This window comes from Saccopteryx leptura, chromosome 1, assembly GCF_036850995.1.
Source record: "Saccopteryx leptura isolate mSacLep1 chromosome 1, mSacLep1_pri_phased_curated, whole genome shotgun sequence".
In the NCBI taxonomy this organism is placed as follows: Eukaryota; Metazoa; Chordata; class Mammalia; order Chiroptera; family Emballonuridae; genus Saccopteryx; species Saccopteryx leptura.
This window is the reverse complement of record NC_089503.1, coordinates 18,284,006-18,290,885: the sequence shown is the minus strand read 5'-3', so window position 1 is coordinate 18,290,885 and position 6,880 is coordinate 18,284,006. Positions and strand designations below refer to the sequence as shown.

The 6,880-nt window shown below is 45.7% G+C and overlaps 1 non-coding gene across 1 annotated transcript; it reads left to right on the top strand.

Annotated features, from left to right (window-relative positions):
• Positions 1–6,214: 6,214 nt before the first annotated feature.
• On the top strand, positions 6,215–6,321 carry LOC136390229 (U6 spliceosomal RNA). Its single transcript, XR_010748661.1, has one exon. It is a non-coding gene; the product is annotated as a U6 spliceosomal RNA (small nuclear RNA).
• Positions 6,322–6,880: the final 559 nt, after the last annotated feature.

The following is a 6,880-nucleotide window of genomic DNA, read 5'->3' as shown; positions in this document are numbered from 1 at the left end:
GGCGCAGTGGATAGAGTGTCGGACTGGGATGCGGAGGACCCAGGTTCAAGACCCCAAGGTCGCCAGCTTGAGCGCAGGCTCATCTGGTTTGAGCAAGGCTCACCAGCTTGGACCCAAGGTCACTGGCTTGAGCAAGGGGTTACTCAGTCTGCTGTAGCCCCACGGTCAAGGCACATATGAGAAAGCAATCAATGAACAGCTAAGGTGTCACAATGAAAAACTAATTATTGATGCTTCTCATCTCTCTCCGTTCCTGTCTGTCTGTCCCTATCTATCCCTCTCTCTCTCTGACTCTCTCTCTGTCTCTATTAAAAAAAAAAATTGCAAAGATGCAATAGGACTCTTCCAGAGGAAGCATTTTCCCAATTTATTTAATTATATAGCCCCATTTTTTTTTTAATGGTGCATCTTACAGGACTGATGTTCTTGGGAACACATGCTAGGAAGCACAAGCCGGTGAGTTCTAGAAGAAGCTGGATTTCTCAGGTCCAGTCATCATGATGTATTTACTATTTTCTGGTGCCTCCAGAGCCATCTCTCACCTCCAGAGCCATTCCTTGTCTCCATTTATTTCTCCCTAAAGTAGGACTTCTCCTTTTTTTACAAATGTCACAGAATGAAGCTCTAAAGACTGAAAAGTTCAGCTCCCAACAGGACTGGGCAACATCCACAAAGCAAACCACGCAAGACCCACGGGGCCAAGGCATCACTGAGCCTCTCAGGACTGACTGCAGGACAACACCACTCCTCCTTCCCTCCAGCCAGAGAAGCTTAAAGAGTGCCGGTTACTCCGCAGACCACCACAGACCACCGCAGACTACCAGAAGGCATGGGCCAGGAGAAAAGAGACCTTGTCACTTACCCAGGGAGTCAGAGGCCAGCCTATCGAAGTGACCCTGCTTAGGCTCCTGTCCATGCACTTGTCAAAGGCCATCCCCACCCAAGGAAGGGGAAAGAATTAAACAGAGGATCAGCTTTTTATTTTCATGTAAAAAGCACTTGCCCTCGGGTTATAAATGTTATTGCATTTGTGCAGCACTTTACTGCTGCCCTCAGCTTGCGAGCATCACAGGACCCCGGTGGCAGTACTTTTATAACCCTTGATCAATAGCTTATTTCTATCGCCTTCAGTCCCAGCTGCCAATCCGCTCTGTATAATGCGGAAGGCAGACTTCGCTGCTCTCCAGATGTACACATTATGAATGTAAACTGTGAGTGTAACATATGTATGGGTGTGTGTGCATTGAGTGGGGGACATGGGAATTTTGAACGAGGAATGACAAAAATGGGCTCCTTGTTCTGGGAGACTACCACAAAACTGGGAGTTTTCTTACAAGTGAATCAATCTCTCTCTCTCTGTCTTTCTCTCTCTCTCTGAAATAACATGCTTGGTACTATTTGGTAGGTCAAGAGAAATGAGACATGGTTCTCTTGTGTTTGTGTGTTTTTATTTTACATATATTTTGGGGAGGTGGTGAAAGGGGGGTATGGAAAGATGTAAGTTCCAAGAAAGAAGGGACCATGGCTGTCTTGTTCATCACCCTCGTATTCCCAGCACCTAGAGCAGTGATGGGCAATCTTTTGAGCTTGGTGTGTCAAAATTCGCCAAAAAACCGAGCATAACTCAGGTGGTATGCCACTTCGAGAAAAAAACCACAATTTTGCGATATCTATAGTTTAAATAACAAAAATGTATAATTGTAATATATAACTGTATTTAATAAACCAAAAACTAATTATTTAACTTACCTGCTTAGTGACTTCTTTGTTCATCTGTCAGTTGGTTTCTTTTGTTGGTCTTGATATTATTTAACTTGTGTGGGGTGCCATGAGCTAAGATAAGTGAGGGGGAGGGGGAATTCTTTAACTAACCTGCCTATTAGTGATGTTTTTGTTGCTGAATTTCATTGGCTAAATCTTCAATTGAAGGCTGGTATTTTGTACACTTCAAACCCAAGCAAGCGCTACTAACTTCATCTGTCAATCTGTTTCTTTTGTTGGTTTTGATATTATTTAACGCTGAGAATAAGGTCTCACAAAAGTATGTAGAAGGAAAAATTGTGAGTAAAGTCATTGCTAAATTTTTCAGGGTGCTAAAAGTGTCTGGTAATCAGTTCCAGGCACTCCAAATTTCCTGTTCATAGTGGCACTCTTCTTGATTCTCCAAGCGGCACCTTTCCAGATTATCAAGCTTTGACCTCAAGTTGACAAACACCTGAACCCAGATGCTGTCCTGAAATTCTGCAAATTGCATCTTATGTAAATTAAGATGGCTGCCGCTATTTCTAATAGCGGGAAATGGCACCTCACCTCTCCCAGCCTCCCCCTCACTTATCTCAGTAATGATGATCAATTAGAAATCCACGACACCCCAGAACAGTAGATAGGATGATGGTTGCTGTGGTAATGTGGTTGCTTGTAATGGCGATCACAGGGCCCCCAGAGATGCGTCCGTGGGGGGCACACACGCATTCCGCTGCTCCCTGCTCCACCAGCCGGAAGTGAGGTCAAAGATCCCCTAAAGGCCTAACTGGAAGTCCCAGAACTAGACGCTCTGTGCCAGAGTTCTGTTGTTTTGGCCTACAGACCTCCAGCACAGAGTGTCTACACTACGCAAATGTTTTATCCTTGGCTACTGCACCTGGCTGTGCAGGAGCTGAGGATGAAACGTCCTTCTTGGCATGCGGCCCCATACTTCTCTGATACGTGGCCACATGCGGCCTGGTGTCGTCGAAAACGGCTATGCGTGTCAGTGCTGACACGTGTGTCATAGGTTCGCCATCACGGACCTAGAGGGAGCCTACCGCAAAGTAGGTGCTCAGGAAATATCTGTGGGTGTGGTTAGCAATGAGAACGGGAGGAAGAGAGTTCTGGAACAGTCTCCGGAGTTGCCTGAGCAAAGAGCAAAGGACAAAGGCTTTATGTTGCTGACAGCACTGGGGACCACAAACAACACTGCGTATCTGCTTTACTGAAGGCTCACTGCTAGGCACCATGGGAATGGGAGAAGTAAGATGACCAGTGTAACCAGTTCCGCTGTGCTGTTTCCCCACGGAGCAGGGTCAGCTAGGCAGATACCTCCCTCACCTTCTTACCCTCACCTCGGAAGCCAGTTTTAGGACCAACCCAGTATAGGAAAGGCCTTAAAGCAGGACCCCAAGGCTCCCCAACATTCTCATGCTAGGAAACCGACTCTGGCTGGCAGTAAGGCAGCCAGGCCTGCCCTTGTCTGAACCTGTGTCCTTGAGACTCAGCCAAACCTCTCCCGGCTTGGCGGAGCGATGTTGAGGTGACATTCTTCTCCCTGCCACTCAGCATCTTTTACAATCCTCCTCCACCTTGGGAGAATACGCATGAACTCACTGCAGACGGGGCCATGGAAGCTGAACATCTCCTTTCTCCCTGGGAAGGGGAATCTGTCACAAGTGAAAAAACTCACCTCCCCTGAAAAATCACAATCTGGGCTGTCTGCAAGTTCTTTTGGGGGAAGTTGTTTTTGGTGGCCAGTGGTAGAAGTCCATGTCGAGTGGTGAACGAGAAGCCCAAGTCAGTGAACAAGGGGTTTTGCTTGGAGGATATCAGGGTGTCTCAAGGGGCTGGGTCAATAGGATTTGAAAGGACCTGGCCCAGAGCCCTGGAAAGGGTGGGAAGGAGGGCCAGCGACTCTGCACGTCTGCCTGTCTGCGCCAGCTGCACTGGTTCCCTCCTCCTCTGGACTCCACCCCGTGCTCGCAGCCTCCAGGGCAAGTGGCAGGAGGGGAGCAGGAGGTTGGCACAGGCCCTTTTGGCTCTGGACCACACTGCCTGTAGTGCACCGTGAATTAATATTTTTAATAAATCCTGTAATTATCTTGTGAACAGAACGTTTTTGTGGCACTATATGTTTTTTGGTGTTAAAAGCATTAATTTGTTCAATATAAACATTAAATATACACCATCGTTTTCATAACCTTGTTTTTTTTCTTTTTTAAGATTTTCTTTATTGATTTTACAAAAAAGAACAGGGAGGTGAGAAGTATCAACTCATAGTTGCTTTACTTTAGTTATTTATTGATTGCTTGTGTATGTGCCTTGACTGGGCAATCCCAGGGTTTTGGACTGGGGACCTCAGCATGCTAGGTCTACTCTTTATCCACTGTGCCACCACAGGCCAGGCCCTTATTTCTTTCTTAATGCACCAGGAGCCTCATGAAATACAAGTGGGCTCTAAGGCCCCAGGCAGGAGCTGTGCTCTGCTCGGTCCCACCAGCCACAACTTGGCCGTTCTGGCTGCAGCCAGCTCTCAGGGCCAGTTCCGGGGACAGACCCTGCCCCGCTCCGCTTGGGCCAGAGGTCCACCTGGCACAGTCCACTGTGATATTGCAAGCTCTTTTGGAGGCAGACAGACACCCCACAATATAGCTGTTATACTATCCTCTTTGTGGGCTCACCCTGAGTAGATGCCCAGATGCTGCCAGTCTCTAGCTAGGCAAGTAGAGGACCCAGGAACTGTGGATTTAAGGGGGAGGGGGAGGGGGAGGGCTCACCCTGTAGCTCAACTCTCCTAAGTGTCTTAAGACCCGGCTTTCCCCTAGTCTTAACTTCCTAGTACATCGCTATTCTCCTTGATCCTGATACTTTTTTTTTATTTTTAATTTCCCGATTTATCACGTCTTTTCTTTTGAGTCAAAATCCTTTGTGGCACAAAAGATGAAAAAAATAAATAATGTCTGGGCTTGTATTTAATGTCAGGAAATCAACACAATTCTTGTAGGCTTCTCAGGATCCTACCTGTCCTCCAAGAGGGCTTTGTCCTAATTTGTGTTGGTTTGCCCTTCCTTTCTTCTTTCCTTCCCTCCTCCCTTCTTTCGAACATTTTTTCATCTGTCTGTTGGCCATCTGTATGTCCTCTTTGGAGAAGTGTCTACTCATTTCTTTTGATTGGATTGTTTACCTTCCTGGGGTTGAGTTTTACAAGGTCTTTATAAATTTTGGTTATTAACCCCTTATCAGACACATTGTCGAATATGTTCTCCCATTGTGTGGGTTGTCTTTTTATTTTGTTCATATTGTCTTTAGCTGTGCAAAAGCTTTTTAGTTTGATATAGTCCCATTTGTTCATCCTGTCCTTTATTTCACTTGCCCGTGGAGATAAATCAGCAAATATATTGCTGCGAGAGATGTTGGAGAGCTTACTGCCTATGTTTTCTTCCAGGATGATTATGGTTTCAAGACTTACATTTAAGTCTTTTATCCATTTTGAGTTTATTTTTGTGAATAGTGTAAGTTGGTGGTCTAGTTTCATTTTTTTTGCAAATACCTGTCCAATTTTCCCAACACCATTTGTTAAAGAGACTGTCTTTATTCCATTGTATGCTCTTACCTCCTTTGTCAAATATCAATTGTCCATAAAGGTATGGGTTTATTTCTGGGTTCTCTGTTCTGTTCCATTGATCTGTATGCCTGTTCTTATGCCAGTACCAGGCTGTTTTGAGTACAATGGCCTTGTAGTATAACTTGATATCAGGAAGTGTGATACCACCACTTTATTCTTCTTTTTCAAGATTGCTGAGGCTATTCATGTTATTTTTTGGTTCCATATAAATTTTTGGACTCACACCTGTTAGAATGGCACTCATTAACAAAATAAGACATAATAAGTGCTGGAGAGGATGTGGAAAAAAGGGAACCCTCCTGCACTGCTGGTGGGAATGCAGACTGGTGCAGCCGCTCTGGAAAACAGTGTGGAGATTCCTCAAAAAATTAAAAATGGACCTGCCTTTTGACCCAGCTATCCCACTTTTAAGAATATATCCTAAGAATACCAAATCACTGATCCAAAAGAAGAAATGCACCCCATGTTTACTGCAGCATTGTTTACAATAGCCAAGATCTAGAAACAGCCCAAGTGTCTGTCAGTGGATGAGTGGATTAAAAAGCTGTGGTAGATATACACAATGGAATACTATGTGGCCATGAAAAAGAAATAAATCTTACCTTTTGCGACAATATGGATGGACCTGGAAACTATTATGCTAAGTGAAATAAGCCAGGCAGAGAAAGAAAAATATCATATGACCTCACTCATTTGAGGAATCCAATGAACAATGTGAACTGAGTAATGGAATAGAGACAGAGGTGGGATCAAAGAGACCAAAGGGAAAGCATTCAGAGGGAAAGGGGATGAGAGGATGGGATCAGAGAAGGGAAAGAGATTAGTGAAATTATATATACAGTGCTCGCTTCAGCAGCACATATACTAATATTGGAATGATACAGAGAAGATTAGCATGGCCCCTGTGCAAGGATGACACGCAAATTCGTGAAGCGTTAAAAAAAAAAAAATTGGCCCTGGCCAGTTGGCTCAGTGGTAGAACGTCGGCCTGGCGTGCGGAAGTCCTGGGTTCGATTCCCGGCCAGGACACACAGGAAAAGCGCCCATCTGCTTCTCCACCCCTCCCTCTCTCCTTCCTCTCTGTCTCTCTCTTCCCCTCCTGCAGCCAAGGCTCCATTGGAGCAAAAGATGGCCCGGGCACTGGGGATGGCTCCTTGGCCTCTGCCCCAGGCACTAGAGTGGCTCTGGTCGCAACAGAGCGACGTCCCGGATGGGCAGAGCATCGCCCCCTGGTGGGCGTGCCGGGTGGATCCCGGTCGGGCGCATGCGGGTGTCTGTCTGACTGCCTCCCCATTTCCAGCTTCAGAAAAATACAAAAAAAAAAAATTATATATACATAACATGGTGTTATAGAGAGCAGGACAGCAAATCCTGGAGGGAATGGGGGAAGGCATTGGAGGGAGGGGGCAAGGGGGTATTGAGAGGAACAAGGGGGTGGGGAGGAGATATATTTGGTGGGACACTTGAATCTATGTAAACACAATAAACTAAAATCAATAAAAATTT